We start from the raw sequence: 20,148 nt of genomic DNA on the forward strand, positions 1-20,148 counted from the left end.
GTAATGCGATAAAAAATTGAGACACTCTTCCTACACCGCTGGTTAACTCGGTGTATGAGGAAGAGTAAATATATAGCGGTTGTTTATGATCACAGCTCATTAAATTCGCGCGCAGCACTTTTGCAATTGCCTCAACTGTAAAATTTCTTATGAAAAATTATGTTAAAAAATTAATTAGTACCTTGCATGTCGACATTATGTATAGAAAGATAACTTGAAAACAGGGGACATTCTCACCACTCTCATGTGGAATATTTTTGCCCACTATTTGCAAGTTATTCTCTCATAGATTATGTCAACATGCAAGATATGTCAACCTGCAACATATATTTGTTGACAAGCAAGATTTAATGTTATCTACAAAAAAGACTTTGGAAATTTTTTCTAAGCTTTTTAATATCTCCAACATGTGACTTATAACAAGCTAGATGCAACTTATTTATGTTTGTCAAATGCGACTTATTTAAATGCTGACATATGTGAGGTTAATATTTTGACATGCAACTTATCTATGTTGACATGCAACTTATTCTTGTTCATATGCAATTTATTTATGTTCACATGCAAGATACTTATGTTTGCGTGATATACATTAAAGCTATACTTTTTTTGTGGAAGCCTAATGAAAATTTTGCGGAAACGTTAACGTAAAATGATATTTTTTTTAAAAATATAATTTGCAGAAATGTCCTTTTGCATACTTCCGCAATTTACCTGTTGCGATGAGTTCAACCCGCTTAAATAGACAATACTTGAACGACAACATAAATCGAAAACCAATTTGAAAGGATTGCATTTTTAAGGACTGTCGATCTTTTACCAATTTGGTGCCCAAACAACATACATAGTTGTTTTGGCACAAAATCTATATACAAGGCATCTGTATTAGAAACTTTCAAATGGATGGTCGTGATTTTGAATCTCAGTCACGACTAAGTTGATCCAGGAAAAATAAGTAGCAAGTGTTCGTTCGCCAGGCTCTCGGCACTTTAATCTGTAGTTAAAATTGTTAGTCCTTCGGATGAGACCTTAATTTAAAAAAACCAAGGCTCTGTGTCACGACAGGCGTTGACACGATAAAGAGCCCTCACTGCTCAATGGCCCTGAGTGCCAAGTAATGGTCTAAGCCCTTCGCCGGTATATAGTCACATGTCTATATGAGTGAAAATTCTCGAAAGGGACGTTAAACAACATACAATCAATCAATACATTTTAAATAGTAGTATGTACCAGAGGTTTGTGTACCGTTATATATGTGCATAATTATCTTGCATGTCAACATAAATAAGTTGCAGGTCAACAACAATAAGTTGCATTTAGTCAGATGGAAGTCACATGAGGGCAATATTCGATAAATTTAGAATGTTTCCCAAATTAATAGTTGATCAAATTGTATGTCAACATATTCAAGTTACTTGTTGAAATCTTTATATATTATATTTATTGAATTTTGACATAATATAGAGAAAAATAACAGTGAGTGTAGTGGCATATTTCTGCCCCCTGCATGCAAGATAAATTATGTTAACATACAATATAATTTTGAAGACGTGCGAATTATTTATGTCAACATGAAAAATAACATAATCATCTTTTATGTAAATATATATAATCGCATGTTAACATAATTATGTTGCATCTTACTAGTTTGATGTGCTATAGTGGCGTTAAGTTTACCAACATTAAGATTGGATTCTTTCAAAAGATTGGTAACTTGCATGTGCACATAAATACTATGCATGTAGACATAATTATCTTGCATATTGACAAAGTTTCTCGACATAATTTATCTTGCATGTAGGGGGCAGAAATATGCCATCACATGTTTGAAAGAGGTAAGACAGGGGAAACTATGGTGCCACTTTTATGTCCCCTGTATGCAAGTTATTTTTCTATAAATTATGCCAATATGCATGAAATATATGGAGATAACGAACAGTATTAAAGCGCAGTCCATTAAACAATACAAATTTTTGGAGCAGAGCAAACACGGACCTCTAAAACATCAGAGGTGGAAGTATGATGGAGGAGCGAGCATCCTCTGCCAATGGGTGTCAACAGCCGTGTGCCAGCCGTGTACTCCGTGAAACCATTAACATTATGTCAATAACATAACTATTTTGACATACAAGATAAATGTAACCAAGTAAGAATTAGAAAAATTTTCTCAACTTATTAAATACTGCCAACATGTGTATTCCAACATTCCAGATGCAACTATTTATTGTGACATGAAACTTTTAAAATTATGTTAACATGCAAAAAAATATGTTGACATGCAACATATATATGCCAGCATGCAACTTATTTACATTGATCGACTTGCAATTTAACTTAATTATGTTTAGATGCAATTTATTTATGTTGACATGCAGACTACTCATAGTAGTATTGATCAACGTGCAACTTATATATGTTGTCGTACGAGATAAATATGTAAACGTGAATAAGTACCATTTAAAGCTTTTTCGTGGAAACATTAATAATGGTTCATTAAAAAAAATTTTTTTTTAATTTGTGAGGTATGTCCTTCGGCACTACTTTCCGGCAAGTTCAGGGAAAAAAACTTCGACGTTGTTTTTCCGCTTTTCGGAGAGACTGGATCTAGAAGTTGGTAATTTATCTGTCGCGATGTCAGAGTTCAATCCGGGTAACTTATTTATTACGGGTTGGACATATTCAAAACAACAGTGTAAGTCCGAATCAAATTTAATATCGTACAGCACTATCAGCAGTACAAAAGAGTAACAACTGAACTTGAACTTCTATGTAAAGAATCTCAAGAAGGTATGAAAATCGATATTTACAGGTTTAAATTTTAAGTCGGCTACTGATGTTCAAATTTATATCGTTTTATACAGCACTATCAGTTATACCTTTAAAACAGTGCAGTACAAAAGAGTATAACAACTGAACTTGAACTTCTAATGTAAAGAATCTCAAAAAGATATGAAAAACGATATGTAAACCCACTGACAAAGTTTAAAATTCGCGCACAGAATTGGGGCTGAATACCGTACTTTCGGCTACGTTATTGTATACGTCTTAAGGTAGGATTCTTCTCTGGTTTCTGAGTAGGTGAAATATTCAATGTATATTTGCTTATATGTCGTATATATTTAGGTGAAAGAGATTTAAAAGACCATTAGTTTTTTTCCTCATCACAGTTCTACAACTTTAAATAGAAATGGTCAGCTGTGTTTGAAAACTAGCAGGGACTATATTTTTGGCGGAATAGTGGCGTATGAAAATATCTTCTTTTCTGTCTCTCAAAATTATTATAGAACTATGTATATAATTTTTCACAATCAAAGCAGAAGTTTTCAAATTTATAAATTCAAGGAACTAAAGTTTTAAAATATATCAAATAAATATGAATTTCCAAACAAACTACAATTATGTTTTACAGAAGCCAAAAATCCAAATTTCACTTTTTGTTTTTGTATCTTGTATCTCTATATAGTTTTGTAAATATAGGACGCATATAAAAATAACTTAAATACCCTAAAAATTTAAGAAAATTAGAGAAAATTCGGATTAGCCAAAATCCATTTTTGTTAAACTATTTGTGTCAATTTGGTAATATCATCTTATAGATTCTATATGGTAATATCTTTTTATGCAAAAAGAAAAACATTTAATCTTTTGAAATAGAAGACCCTATATCATGATTGGATGCTGTTATTTTTATTCTTAATGACAAGGGAAAGGTTATGACCTTGACCTGACCTTCACTCTAATATAAAACGGTCAAAACTAATCTAACTTATATCATCACTTAGTAATATTGTCTTCTTTGTTCTGTGAAAATTTCATTAATTTTTAAAACAAGAAATACAGTTTTGTTTCCAGTTTTCTTAAAAATGTCTTATTTTTAGTTTCTTTAAAAACAAAATTTTATTTAATTGCACATTTTGAAAATAAGATTTTATCTGTTAAAAGTTTTTTTCCAATAAATAGAGAATACAGCTTATATTGGTGTTATACGCCCGGTTAAATACCATCATACGTATATTTGTGTCTTAGTAACAAAACCGACTAGACATCAAAATCGCTCTATTAATCTCTCCTACTACTTGCTAATATTTTTCAAAAGAAACTTTTGACTACCTCTTGATTTGCACATTTCATTTATCAACTTAGTTTTACGAAAAGAACCTGTTATATAGTAAAACATTTTTACCAAACATTCCATCTATTTTTATTACTCATCAAGATTACGGCATATTACGGAATAATTCCAATATTACGAATAGTCGGAATCGGTCAGTGTATTTGAAATAAATTAATGAATTTTGTGTGACATCATCACAGGAAGAAATTTCATTTTATAGCCAAAACTCAATTAGTGTTACGTTGCATGTTGACATAGTAATGTTGCATTTTGACTGATGTACACATAGATACCATCATGGAAAACAGTTGAAAATGTTTTATAGATGTATGTGGGTTTTTAATTCAATCAAAGGTGGGGTATAAAAATTCACAATTAAATTTTAAAAGACCGTCGGCTACTGACATATATGTCCTAAAGCAGAATTTATATCCGAAGGAGGTTCATTTATCTTGCATCTCATTTAGTTTTGTTATACCTTTAAAACAGCATGCAGTACAAAAGAGTATAACAACTGAACTTGAACTTCTAAGTTAGGAATCTCAAAAAGATATGAGAAAGCCATATCTAGCGCCTAAGGAGGTTGTATTGGCAAATTTCATTTATCTCAATTAAGACAGTAAGTGCATTTTTTTAACTGTACAAGTTGCATGTCGTTGATCCTGTTGTTCATTATCCTCAGTCGAGGTCAACACAACAGAGTGAAGCCATATCTCCGAAGCAGTAGTGTTTTAACTGTACAAGTTGATTCAGATTCATATGTTGTATTATCAATACTTAGTATAGTCTGTCACTTTTGAGATATTGAAGTTCATTTATAATAAATCAAAGTTCTCTTATTTTCACTTCACTCTATATAACTGTAGCGTCATGGTTTTATATATTATTTTGTCTTTGACCAAAAAAATTATGGTTAAAGACAAATATATAAAACAATATTACGCTACAGTTCTGCAGCTATAAGTATGTAAGACGGTCTGTCTGGTTTTCGGGTATTTAGAAACTATCTGAAGTTAACAGTAACTTTGTTCACTCCGTTTTAAAGCCTCAGTCGGGCTTAGATCTTGATATATCTACAGAGAGTCTCCCTATGCTGTAAACTTTGGCTTGGCTTTTCATTTTCAGTATTTTCCGCTTTGATTGAGGAGCTGGCACTTGCGAGGAAGGTTCAGGAAAGAAGCTTCAAGAAGTTAATTAGCTGATGAAGTAAATCTGCTAGAAAACAGCCCACGCAGAGATATTCGGTTTAACCTCAACTGTTTATTTTTTACGTACATGAATGAAGTACTTGAAGTTGTAATAGAATAATGGCACCTTACCTGCCATGAATGTGTGTGTATTTCAGATCGTATAAAACTTGTTCGAGATCATATGCACTTACTTTATACCTTTTTTCATATTTGTTTATTTTTTAATCTTAATGCTTTGTGTGTCTCCCTGAAGAGCAGAGCGGCACTTAGGGATTACTTTTTCTGTCTGTCTGTCTGTCTGTCTGTCTCACCTTTTATCTTGAAAACTGTACGATGTATGTAAGAAGATTCATATATATCTTGGTACTATGACTTTTGTAAAATACCATCTTTCACTCACATCGTCACTTTTGGATTTGACTATTCATCAATTTATCAAAATACCTCAAAAAGACTTTTTATGACATTTTAGAGGTGAGTTTATGATATTCACCGAATGTTGGTGTTTATGTCTATTATTCTTTAAATTACAGTGATGTTTCCAAAGGTACGAAAGTCCTTAAGCTTATGCGATAGGATTGCACATCAATTTCGAAAGGTTAAAAAAAAAACATTCTTTATGATTTTTTTGTCCAAATGTTAAGGTCAAAAATTCATGTTGTATAATATGAATCTCAGATTTTATTCAATATTGTCTTTAATAAAAACGAGACACCAATTTATTCTGTGGTGACAAGGACAAAAGTAAGAGTCACAAACTTGGTTATTTTCCCCCAAAGTTTGCGAAAGTGATCAAGTGGGTATTAAATAAAGGATATAGAGATAACGAACAGTATTCAATATCAAAGTCCATAAAAAAATACAAAATAGGAGCAGAGTATAAACGGACCTCTAAAACATCAGAGGTGGGATGAGGTGCCATGGAGGAGTGAGCATCTCCTGCTGACCGGTCACACCCGCCGTATACTCCTTGTCATGATCAAGAAATAATGGGAAAATCCGTCGTCAATTAGGTGTATAAATAATGGACTAACAATTTGTATGAAAAACGTCAGTCAGCATTTGACTCTATGCATGATAAATTGTATTTGCTGACAAGGTCATTGTATCGACCAATGAACTTACGAAATTAAGGTATTCTTGTTTTATCAACTTGTTTGTCAATAATTAACCTCATTTTAGAAATTGTTCATACGAAGAGCATGCTCTTGCGTATCGAATCAACTGAGATATATAAACGCCGTATGCAGGTGATGAAGGTATATTGCTGCATAAGTAAGGGAATTGACGATAGAAAAGTTAAAGTCATCGCATTTATCGTAGAGCTTGGTTGTCAGATTACCATAAATGTCTTTTTAAAGTAAAATATCCAAGTATGAAACAGGTGTGTCAGACTCTGTGGTATCTTTTATCTCAAGCTCAGCAGGATATATCGTATCGACATAGGAATGGAAATTATCATTGTTAATTGACAATACGTCGTCGATATATCTAAATGTTGAGTTGAAGGCCACAGCAAGTGTTTTCTTCTTTTCACGCATAAAATTTTGCACAAATTCTGCTTCATATGAATACAAAAATATGTCTACTGATAACGGAGCGCAATTGTTCACCATGGGAATTCCAATTGATTGTTGGAAGACCTGGTCTCCAAAAACCACATTGATATTGTCAGTCAGAAACTCAGCCTTCTTTTTGATGTCAACTTCAGAGTACTTGTGTGTGCAATCAGAAAGTGTTTTAACAAAATAATTTTGCAAATGACCAATGACCAAATAAGTCAATTCACACGTTCTATTTTTATTGAAAAAGCAGCTGTCAATGATATCAAATAGCCTGGACTTTAATTTACCGTGGGGAATGGTTGTGTATAAAGTTGAAAAGTCGTAAGTTTTTAAGCTGTTGATTTGGTAAAACCTTGTGATTTCAAATTGTCCAAAAGTTCTTTGGAATTTTTGAGTATCCACATCTGATTCACACCACTTCTTGAATATATTGTTGCACAGTACTTTTGAAGTTTTTCCTTCACTACTATCAATTGTCTGACGGTCTGTCCCAAAAAACACTCAGAGTGTTAAAATATTCAGTTTTATTCTTCTGCGTTAAAAATGAAAATCCTAAATATGTTACTTTCTTGTTGAACATGCCTAAATTTTCATTTTGAGAGTAACACTATTAAAAATTCTTTTTTGGGGTCTTTTTTTATTTTCACAACAATTTTACTGTATTTGCAACTTGAGAAAAGAACTTAAATTCCTGTTGACGAAAAATACTCCATTTCTGGCTCAAATCTCACCTTATAGAAAATATGTACGTGAAATAAACACAAATTGGCGACTGTGTGCATTTTTGAGAATATTTACGATGGATTTTTACTAAAATGGTTAAGGGTTCCTTTGAAAAACTCAATTAACTAGATACCTCGATAAAGAAATAATGGTGTACCCTAGACTGAACCTTGATGCTTTAGAAGTGTAAATGTGTGATTAGCTTTCATAGTCTTATCTTTGTTCAGTAAGTTAGCATCACATTCTTATACGGGGCTCAGGAATCACTTTCAAATATAATGCTAGAGCATTAAGTATAATTACATGTCCTGCCTGACTTTTGTTCTAAGCTTCTGTATAATTCATCTGCTACTCGAGTTCTTTATATCATTCAGGTTGCAGATAAATTCTCCGACAGCTATTTAGGTGTAGTGATCGAGCTATTCATTCCGTTCTTAATTCTTCTTTATCTTTTGAAGAATTCAAACTGATATGAAAGCATATTTATATATTTTTTTCTGTAGAAAGAGGGATTATGAGGTGATACCTCTGAAAATGAAGAACCGAAAAACTAGCAATAAAATCGTCACTTTCAATGGACATTTTATATAAAAGTATGTTTTCGTTAATTATTTGTGCTACTAGTATTTACTTGAAACAAGTGTAGTCTACATGAAAATACTCGATTAACACAGGTGTACTGATGAGGATTTAGTTCTAACTGTAGCTTAATATATAGGAAACGTTTTTAAAACAGAGAGAGAGAGAAATGGCTAGGGGATTGTTATCATCATATAATCTTCGAACATCAAAGGGAGAAAGGGTTAGCTGACCACTTACAAGGGTCGAACTGTAACATATTTTGATTAGATGCGTCAGAAGACATTGGTCGACATTAGCAATTTGGTATCGGTGGTCAAGCCCTATCTTCTTGCTGAGATCATAACCTCGATTGGAATCCATGTATTGTACATGTATATAAGCTATTTTCAGCATGTTAACAGAATAATTTAGTACTCGTCTGGTGGTTTACTAAAGATGAAAAATTGTTAGAAGTTGGTATTTTCATTCTATTGGGCACAGGCCTTTTGGGTCGCTTCTAACCAAACTTGATGAATTAATATTTTCTATATATATCTTATTTTTTAAAAGTCGGATTAAAGCGATTTACAAGCCTGTGTACATGTACTTGGTATAATTCCGGTACACATTCACCTAGCTCCATTGCTATAAAAGCAGTGGAAACTCCCATAAACCCCCTTCCCACCTACCCCCTACACACAAAGGGAATATCTTCAACTTTTGCATAGCAATATCTTTCTGACTCAAAGACTCTTTCTATCCATGTTAATTTATCTATTTCATTATGTTCCCCAAACGAAGTTGGGGAACATATTGTTTTTACTCTGTTTCTTATTATGTTCCCCAAACGAAGTTGGGGAACATATTGTTTTTACTCTGTTTCTTATTATTATTATTATTATTAAGGTCTTCCGTCTTCACGGAAGACCTTATAGCGATTCTACTGTTTCTTCTTATTATTATTATTTTCCTGACCATCTAATTTTGTGCACGCGATTTCTCGAAGACTACTAGATGGATTTTCACGAAATTCTCAGAAATAATGTGTTGTTATCTGAAGTTATTTTATCCGAGAGATTTTTTGGAAATTCGCTTCCGGTGCCAAGTTATAGACCTTTTCCTGAATTTAAAATGACATTTTGTCCGCGATTCATCTCAAGAACGGTAAAAGATATTAATGTGAAACTTTCAGGGATTATAGATCGTGATATTCACTATCCAGGACGCGACCTTTCGTCCGTCGTCAGTACTTCCTGTTGTTTCCAGATGAAAATTTAAAAAGTCGAATTTTTTAACTTTTTTGTTTTTCAATATTTTTGAATTATTTCAATATGTTTAATAGAAATCCTTCTAATTAGGCTTAATATATAACTTGTTTATAAATTGATTAATCAAAACTCTAGATATTAACATTTGAAAATTCGAAGCGTATCCAAAATGGCGTCTGTCTCCGTCAACTCCGACATTTAGCGCGTAGGGGGTTATGGAGTCAGCTGAGCGTTTGGTTGAACGAAACTAACATAAGGATAAATGAAATGTAAAAGAGTACTTTGATTGTCACGTCATAGTTACGTTGCTATTCTGTTTTAACTAAAGTTTTAATTCGAGGTCTTCTAAAATTGATTTTATATGCTTCTCAAATTGGAAAAAGATGAGACCACATGTACAAATGAAATACTATATCTACAACCTTTTGTTTTGCATCATGGAACAACAGATCTTGAATCACGATTAATATACTTGTAAGCATAAGTTTATCAAGAAACAATATATTCAATGAGTATAAAACGCGGCCACTGTTTTCCCATGCAAACTAACAGAAAAGAATAAAATAAGTAAACCATTTTTCAAAAGATCGTTTAATGAAGTTTATGTAAACATTTGTTTTCTAATAGATCTAATTAAAGTTATTGAACATAAATGGTATCTTAATTCTTGACCCTCGTTGGGTGAGGCACGTTTTTCAGTTTCAGTTTTTTAATAAATTTGTAACTAATTGGGAAATTGAAATATGTTAAAGAATCATAGCCATATTCAACTGCTTTTGTATTACTTGCGTATAAACGATATGTTTTATGTCTCGTACATTGAACGTATAAAATGACTTTTAAAACTCACAATGTAAGCTATAAGAACGTTCTTAATTTCATTGTAGCTATCACACCTTTTTAATAGAACTTTCCAAAGAAAAGGCGTGAAGATTTTGGCGCGAAATTATGAATAGTGACCAACCTTTCACAATTTCAAGACAGATACACTATTGCAGAAATATTTACAAATAAATTTAGAAGAGTGGTCCCAATTTAGTAAAGGTAAGCGCGTTGGAAATACTTGCTGGTAACCCTGGTTCAATCAGCCATCTCTACGATTTTTTCTAATTAGTTTTTCAGCTTAATTTTACAGGGTTTTTTTTAAGAATCGGACGGAAGACCTCTCGTTGCTCGCAACGAGATCGTTTCTAGTTATTAAGGTCTTCCGTCTTCACGGAAGACCTTATAGTTATTGCTCTGTTTCTTATTATTATTATTATTATTATTATTTTTCTGACACGATATCTCGACAACTACTGGATAGAATTACATGAAATTTTCAGGAAAGATGTGTTGTAAGATACTCTTGAAAGTTCCAAGAGAGTTTTTGGAAATTCCTCTCTGGTGCCAAGTTTTGGACCATTTTCCTGATTTTAAAATGACATTTTGTCTACGATTAAACTCAAAAACGGTAAAAGATATCAATGTGAAACTTTCAGAGTTTATAGATGATGATCAATACTTTCCAGGACGCAACTTTTCGTTCGTCGTCAGTACTTCCTGTTGCTACCGGAAGCCAATTCAAAAAGTCCAAATTTTCAACTTTCTCTGTTTTTCAATATTTTTCATTTATTTTTGGAATATTAATAGAGACACTTCTATTGATGCTTACTATATAAGTTGTTTTAATATTGGTTAATCTGAACTCTAGATATTAATATTTGAAAATCTGAAGCGGGCCCAAGATGGCGGCTGTCTCTGTCAACTCCGACATTTCGCGAGTAGGGGCTTATGGAGGCAGCTGAGCGTTTGATTAAACCATTCTGACATAAGGATATATGAAATGCAAAAAAACTACTTGGACTCTCACGTAGTAGTACGTTGCAATTCAGTGTCAATCTTAAAAAACTTAATTTACGTTTCACTGCTTTAGTGTTACTGGGCTAGATACGATATGTAATGTGTACAATGTGTTATTTATACTTTCCTAACGCCGAAATAAAATAAAGGTGATAAGAATGTTTTATTTAATTAATTTCATTGAAGCTATTGCACCTCTTTAATAGATCAGTACAAAGAAAAGGTGCGAATATTTACGCGTGGCGTTTGACACGAAATTATGAATAGTGGCCCGCCTTTTATGATTCTAAGACAGGTGTACTGTTGCAAAAGTATACACAAGTATATTTAAAGCAGTATTCCCAATAGCTAAATGGTTCGCGCGTTAGGGAGAAAAGAGAGAAAAAAAGGCGCATTCACGTTGCCGACCTAGATTCACTCCTCCTTGTGATCAAAATTTTGAATCACTTTTTAGTTCGATTTTACAAGTTTTTTTCCTGAATCAGACGGAAGACCTCTCGTTGCTCGCAACGAGATCGTATCTAGTATTATTATTATTTTTTTCCTCAAAATTTTGTGCAGGCGATTTCTCGAAAACTGTTCCGTGGTTTTCAATGAAACTTTCAGGAATCATGCGTCATTATATGAACTTTGTTCAACAGAAGGAAAATTTGGAATACTCACCTTCGGTTCCAAGTTATTGACAGTTTTCTGATTTCAAAATGGATTTTTGTCCCCCCTTTTTTACGAAAATGGTCTAAGATATTAACTGGAGACTTGTTAGAGATGATAGATGATGACTTTAAGATATGTGAAATCACCTTTTTGTGTGTCGTCAGTACTTCCGTTCGCTAGCGGAAGCGAATTTAAAAAGTCCGTATTTTCTAACTTTTTTGTTTTTCAATATTTTTCATTTATTTTTGGAATGTTAATAGAAACCGTTCTTATAATGCTTACTATATAATTTGTTTGAACATTGATAAATCCAAACTCTAGATATTAACATTTGAAAATCTGAAGCGGGTCCAATATGGCGGCTGTCTATGTCAATTCCGATATTTCGCAATAGGGGTTTTCAGAGGCAGCCAAGCGTTTGCTTGAACGAAAGTAAATAAGGATAAATGAAATGTAAAGGAATATGGGGATTGTCACGAAGTAGTTACGTTGTTATGTGTCAAACTATGTTTAAATCCATGGTCGTCTCAAACGTCTTCTATAATTGGTTTTGGCTGGTTCTCAAAGTAGAAAAAGAAAAGACTAAATGTGCAAATGAAATACATACCTACTATCATTAATTTTGTTTTGCGGAAAAACAGATCTTAAATCTTAGTTACAAATAATAGTTTTAAGAAACAATGTCGATGTATGTAGTAAGTATCAAACGTATCCACTGTTTTGCTCATGCACCCTAGAGTCATATTAAACTACATTTGTAATAGGAGAGACAAACATAAGAAAATCATTTTTTAGAAGAATTGAGTTTATATTAATATTCGTGTGTCAAAGATATGATTTAAGTTATTGAACATAAATGGTATCTGATTCCTTGACCGTCTTAGGGCGACACATGTTTTTCTGCGAAACATTTCAACCTTTTCATGAAAGTTTAACTAATCGGGATAGTTCAGTATTGGAATAAACAGGAAATTTTAAAAAGTAAAAAGTTATTGCAGTTTCACTGATTTAGTGTTACTTATCTATTAACGTCATAGAATTTGTAAATGTGTTAAAAGCAATTATTTCTTTACCTTGAAATTTTAGCTATGAAAACGTTCTTTTTTTATTTCCATTGAAGTTATCACACCTATTTAATGGGACATTCCAAAGAAAAGGCGCGAAGATTTACTCGTGGCGTTTGACGCAAAATTATGAATAGTGACCGCCTTTCATTATTCTAACACAGATGTACTGTTTCAGAAGTATATACAAGTAGATTTAGAGATGTGGTCCCAATAGCGTAACAGTAAGAGCTTTGGATTTTCATGCTGGCGACCCGGGTTTAATCCCCTTTGTTTCCATAAAAAGTTTTATCACTTTTCAGCTCGATTTTGCGGGGGGGGGGGGGTTCAGAAGCGGACGGAAGACCTCTCGTTGCTCGCAACGAGTTTCTTTTCTAGTTATTATTATTATGTCGCCCCGAACGAAGTCGGGGACGACATATTGATATTGTACGCATGTTTTTTTTATCCAGGCTGTTTCTCGGAGATGGCTGGGACAATCTTACTGAAACTTTCCTTAAAGGACGATCACTGGTTGTAGTTGTGCAGTGAGGTCGTTCAGTTCCAATATGTCTACCGTTGCCATGGAAACCTGTAAAAAGCGACAAATTTTGTCCGAGAGTGTTCTCTCTGGTCCCTTAAACGTTTGTCATGAAACTTTTCTTATTTTAATGATTAGTATCTGTAGTTCTGCAACTCGTATTTAAAATTTTCATATAATCCATTATTGCCATGGAAACCAGGTGAAAGTTAAAATTCTTTAATTTCGATTTTCTCAATAACTACTCAGGCAATCGTTTTGAAACTTTCAATGTTTATTCCTTGCAATGTGTCAAAGTGATTTCTACTTTCAAAATAATTGTAATGAGTCGCTCACAGTTGCCATAGAAACGAAACAGAAAAAAAAATTCAGATGTACACATGTGTTCTCCAAGGTCTAGGTCAAAGGGTCAAAGTTCGTCGTATCCAATAAAAGTTCTTTTCACAAGGATTACATATTTGAAATACGAAAGCCCTAGTACTTACCGTTCAAACGTTATGGCTATTTACTATGTTCAAGACGACCCCCCCCCCCTTTTTTTTTGAAGCACACAGCCAAGTAGAATACACAGATATAACATATACAACTTACAAGTAACTTTTTAAAATCTTCATTCATAAAATTCAGTTCCCGTCATGTGGTATTTTGCCATCATTCATTCTCCTTCTGTTTTTTCTCTTGAATTCATAATTATTTTAAGTTATCTATATAAAAAAAATATAATGATTGTCAGCTGCATTTATTATCATTTCGCATTTTCTTGTATATCTATCACTTGTATATTATTCATTTCATTAGATAGTGCAATTATAAATTAAAAAATTGGTACGTCATTTCCATAGTTTTTATTCATTCATAAATTCTTTGATCCGCTCCTGATGGTTCGCAAAGCCTTGATCACCACTGTATACAAAACATTCATCTCGCCGAAAATGTTCATGATTCCGCTAAACTGAGAAAGTTCACACATGATTTATCATCTCATAACACACATCAGCTCTCTGCAATGCAGGAATGCTCGAATTGATGGTGGCATGTCAGATTCGTTTTTCGGTAGAACCTCTAAAATGAAAGTGAAAGAGGGAAATTTCAGAGTTCTCACTGGCGTTACAATACACAAAATAATTCGGCTGATCTTCCTCATAAATTACATTTCCCAAGCTTTTATCATAGGAAAGATACTGCCAATTAACAAGTATGAGGCTCAGTTCAGTACATCTGCCAGATTTCTTTTATGCAAGTCTGCAAATTGAGGAACTTGTAATTTTCCTGCACTACTTTCTTCTCCTACCGATTCTTAAAATAAGGAGTGGGATGTACCAAATTAAGGTCTTCCGTTTCCAATGGAAAGGACTGATATAACTCAATGGTTGTTCAAACTTAGCTTATGGACTTTTGTTTTAGTGATGATAAAAATGAAAGTCTTGTCTAATACGGGGCGACATATGCTATTGCTTGCAATAGCAGACTTTCTAGTTTTTCTTCTTCTTCTTCCTGGGTACTTTTTTGTCCGGGAATGATCTTGTAAACTGTTCGTCCGATGTAGGTAAAATATTTTTAGGGTAAGTAGACATGTTATGTAGATTTGCGGAATGAAGGTCATTTTGCGTGCACGTGCTTGCAAGAGCGTGCACGTGCGACACGTAAAATGACCAATATAATCGATATAGCGGCAACTTTTTTATTTTTTGATGAATTGCTTTGAAACTCATAATGTGAGGATATATTAGTAGTATAGACATGATGAGATGGTCAAAATAGCAAGATCTCACGCGCTTGCACGTGCGCTTCGCTCTGATTGGCTGAAACTAAAGTCTCAATATCTTTCTTGTTTCTTGTCATAATCCTTTGAAATTTTGAACATAGTCCTACATTAAAAAGATCTACAGCCTGATATATAAGAATTTTCAAGAAAGCATGCGCATGCACGTGTGCTGCAATCTGATTGGCTGAAACTTTATATAGCTATAACTCCCTTGGTTTTCAACCAAACAGGATGGAATTTGGAACATAGATAGATATAATGGACTTCTACAAGAAGGTATGGTCACCATGCACATACATACACATGCGTGTACGTGCGCTGCAATCTGATTGGCTGAAACTTTAAACAGCTATAAGTCCCTTGGTTTTCAACCAAACGGGATGGGATTTAGAACATAGATAGATGTAATGGACTTTTACAAGAAGGTATGGTTACCATGCTCATGTATGCACATGCGTGCACGTGAAATGAGTAAAATCAAAAATACACATGAATGAGCGTATTTTTTAATCATTTTGGATTAAATACTTTAATATTTAGTATATCTAAATATATAGATTGTATAGACAAGATGATATGGTCATTACACAAATGCATTCACATGCGCACGCGTGCGATGCTAAAATTTGAATGAACTTGGTACACTTCTGGGTAAACGTTGGTAAAGTCTCAAATGCATCGAGTTTGTCTTATTTAATGACGTTTACAGGGAATATGGCACCAAAAGGGAGTTGGGGAGCGTTTGGGGAACATCTGTAACGGTCCCCGTTACAATTAGCACTAGTTATTAAGGTCTTCCGTCTCCAACGGAAGACCTTCTTATTATTCTTCGGTTTCTTTTTCCCTATTATTATTTTTCTTCCAACCGATTTTGTGCAAGCGATTTCTCAGAGATGGCTCGTCCGATTTATACCAAACTTTCAGATCTGAAAGATATTCAATTGATCTTGATAGGTTTTTTTCCTTTTTGATTATCTCACTTCCGGTCGTGAGATATGGACGATTTTCTGATTTTCAGAGGGTCGGCTTGTCCAGGAAACTCCTCCGAAACGACTGAAGATATCGACTTAAGATTTTCAGTGAAAATAGAGGAAGGTTTGGCGAGTTGTAATTGGGTCTCCAAATCTTTCTAGCGCAAAAGGCGCCGGCGCTCGGTAGGGCCCGAAAAATGTCTCAGAAATATCTCACAAATTTTAACACATTTTGTTTCATATCTTCACACCTGTTCATAATTTGTTAAAGCATATTGAAGATTAAATGTGCAACATCACAAGACCTTTCATTTGATATCAAAAAAATAGGGCTGACCCCTCAAATTAGGGGCTCAGAGGGGCTAAAAGTCTTTTATCTATAACTCTCTAATGATCAATATTTTGTTATACATTACTGAAGCAAAAGTATTTATCTTAACAATTTGATGCTTACTATATAAGTTGTTTGAATATTGGGTAATCTGAACTCTAGATATTAAGATTTGAAAATCTGAAGCGGGCCCAAGATGGCGGCTGTCTCTGTCAACTCAGCAATTTTGCGAGTAGGGGTTTATGGGGGCAGCTGAGCGTTTGGTTAAATCATTCTGACATAAGGACACATGAAATGTGAAAAACTACTTGGACTTTCACGTAGTAGTACGTTGCAATTCATTGTCAATCTTGAAACTTAATTTCCGTTTAACTGCTTTAGTGTAACAGGGCTGGGTACGATATGTAATGTGTACAATGTGTTCAATATACTTTCTTAACGTTGAAATAAATAAAGGCGATAAGAAGGTTTTATTTATTTAATTTCATTGAAGCTAAGCAACCGATTTAATAGATCAGTCCAAAGAAAAGGCGCGAATACTTACTCCTGGCGTTTGGCGCGAAATTATGAAAAGTGCCCCGCCTTTTCTGATTCGTAGTCAGGTGTACTGTTGCAAAAGTATACACAAGTATATTTAGAGCAGTACTCCCAATGGCTTAATGGTTTGCGCATTGTGGATAAAAGAGAAAAAAGCGCATTCACATTGGCGACCTTGGTTCAATCTTCCTTGTGACCAAAATTTTGAATCACATTTCAGTTCGTTTTTACAAGGGGTTTTTTTTGTGAATCGGACGGAAGACCTCTCGTTGCTTGCAACGAGATCGTTTCTAGTTATTATTAAGGTCTTCCGTCTTCAGCGGAAGACCTTCTTGTTATTCGTTGGTTTCTTTTCCACTGTTTTTCTTATTATTTTTTTTCTTACCGATTTTGTGCACGCGATTTCTCAAAAACGGCTGGTTAGATTTTTATGAAACTTTCAGGTCTGATAGAACATTAAAAAATCTTTATGCATTTTTTTTAATTTTGATGACGTCACTTCCGGTTCGAAGATTTTTGCAATTTTGTGATTTTTAAGGGTCAGTTTGTCCGTCACTCTTCTTCAAAACCGCTCATCACAGGAATATGAAACCTTTTCTGGAAGATAGAGCAACATATGTAGATTTGCATTGTGTTGTTAACTTTCACCGGAAGTACTGCACGTTAACGCTCGGTACGGTCTGAAAAAAATGATATTGAGCGTTTCAAAATTTCTAACACTTTTTCTATTATATCGCTTTACTTGTAAATATTTTGTTAAAACATATAGAACAAAATTTGTGAAGAATTCTGAGATCTTTCGAATGATATCTCGAAAAAAGGGCTGGCCTCAAAAAATAGGGGCCTACAAGGGCCAAAAGCTTTTTCTTAATATCTCAAAAAGTATTGAAAATTTGTAATACGTCAAAGAAGCAATGTTGTTCAAAATATCAAGCTTAATCTATTGAAGTCGTCAAAATACGTCCGGCGTCGTCACTTCCGGTCAAACTGGACGCGTATTTTTGCCATTCTTGACAAGTTTTTGGGTAACATATGTCTCTGAGAGCACAAGACTTAATTTTCCGTCCGTCGTCGTCACTTCCGGTCAAACCGGAAGTAGCAAAAAATGCTATTTTTTGCATTAATTAACATAGCTTTAGAGGATTCAAACCATTTTGGGGCGTTATTTCTCATTTTTGTTCAAGTTTGTGCAACTTCCGGTCATACAGGACGGAAGACCTACTCGTTGCTTTGCAACGAGCTCGGCTCTAGTTATTATTATTTTTCTTCTTCTTCTTCCTGGGTACTTTTTTGTCCGGGAATGATCTTGTTAACTGTTCGTCCGATGTAGGTAAAACCTTTTTAGGGTCAGTAGGCATGTTATGTAGATTTGTGGAATCAAGGTCATTTTGTGCGCACGTGCTTGCAAGAGCGCGCACGTGCAACACGTGAAATGACCAATATACTAGATATAGCCGCAACTTATCTATTTTTTGATAAAATGCTTTGAAACTCATAATATAAGGATATATTAGTAGCATAGACAATATGACATGTTCAAAATAGCAAGATCTCACGCGCATGCACGTGTGCTTCGCTCTGATTGGTTGAAACTAAAGTCTCAATATCTTTCTTGTTTTTTGAAGAAATCCTTTGAAATTTTGAACATAGCCATACATTAAGATATCCTACAACATGATATATAGCAATTATCATGAAAACACGTGCATGCACGTGCGCTGCAATCTGATTGGCTTAAACTTTAAATAGCTATAACTCCCTTGATTTTCAACCAAACTGGATGGGATTTGGAACATAGATAGATATAATAAAGCTCTACAAATAGATATGGCCACCATGCACATGCATACACGTCCGTGTACGCGTGCTGCAATCTCATTGGCTGAAACTTTAAACAGCTATAACTCCCTTGGTTTTCAACGAAACGAGGTGGGATTAAGAACATAGATAGATGTAATGGACTTGTACAAGAAGGTATGGTCACCATGCTCATGTATGCACGTGCGTGCACGTGAAATGAGTAAAATCAAAAATACACTTGAATGAGCGTATTTTTTAATACTTTTGGATTAAATACTTTATTATTTAGTATTTTAAAATATATACATTGTGTAGACAATATGATATGGCCATTACGCACATGCATTCACACGCACACAGGCGCAATGCTAAAATTTGAATGAACTTGATACACTTCTGGGCAAATGTTCTTAAAATCTCAAATGCATAGAGTTTGTCTTATTTAATGAAGCTTACAGGGGATATGGCACCAACCGGGAGTTGGGGAGCGTTTGGGGAACATCTGTAACGGTCCCCGTTACAATTAGCACTAGTTTATTTTGATATTTTTATTCATTTCTTTTTTTCTAAATCCCTCAGTAATATTTAAAAATTCTTTATCGATCTTTTAAACAAAAATTTATCGTAACTTGAGGCATTTAATCAGGTTTATAAATCCTGCATGTGAAACTAGCTAAGAATTGAAAATGCACATTCATACGTTTCAAATTAAGCATAAAATGCCGCAGCTCAACATGGCCCATGCAATTACCTCCCCCCCCCTCTCTCTCTCTCTCTCTCTCTCTCTCTCTCTCTCTCTCTCTCTCTTTCTTCACATTATTTCATGTAAAAGATTTTTTTTTAAACTTTTTGAGAATATTACAGAAATGGAATTAAGAATCTGTTATGGGATCAAGGTTTATATAGGGAAACAAGGTTTATATAAATTTAGAAAACCACCAACATTAAAACATGTATCCTTTTACTGTTCAAAATCTCCATTGAAAGGTTGGTTTGTTGCAGTAAAGACAAAATTGGGTAATGTGGTAAATGCATGGATAAAATTTGTGAAATAAGTTGGAACCTAACTACTCCTCTCCCCAAGAAAAGGGATTTTTGTGTCTATAACATCCCTTTTTGATTTGTCAAAAATTTTCTGGCAATTTGTCGATTTTTTGGCTCTCCTGTGACCCCCCTGACCCCACCTCTCAGTTTCAAAAACGATAGTAGGTGCCTTATTTATCAAATTGATCATAAAATTCCC

The sequence above is a fragment of the Saccostrea cucullata genome, unplaced genomic scaffold, assembly GCF_032062105.1.
Source record: "Saccostrea cucullata isolate Sc308-1 unplaced genomic scaffold, CSIRO_AGI_Scuc_v1 ctg180, whole genome shotgun sequence".
NCBI classification, from domain to species: Eukaryota; Metazoa; Mollusca; class Bivalvia; order Ostreida; family Ostreidae; genus Saccostrea; species Saccostrea cuccullata.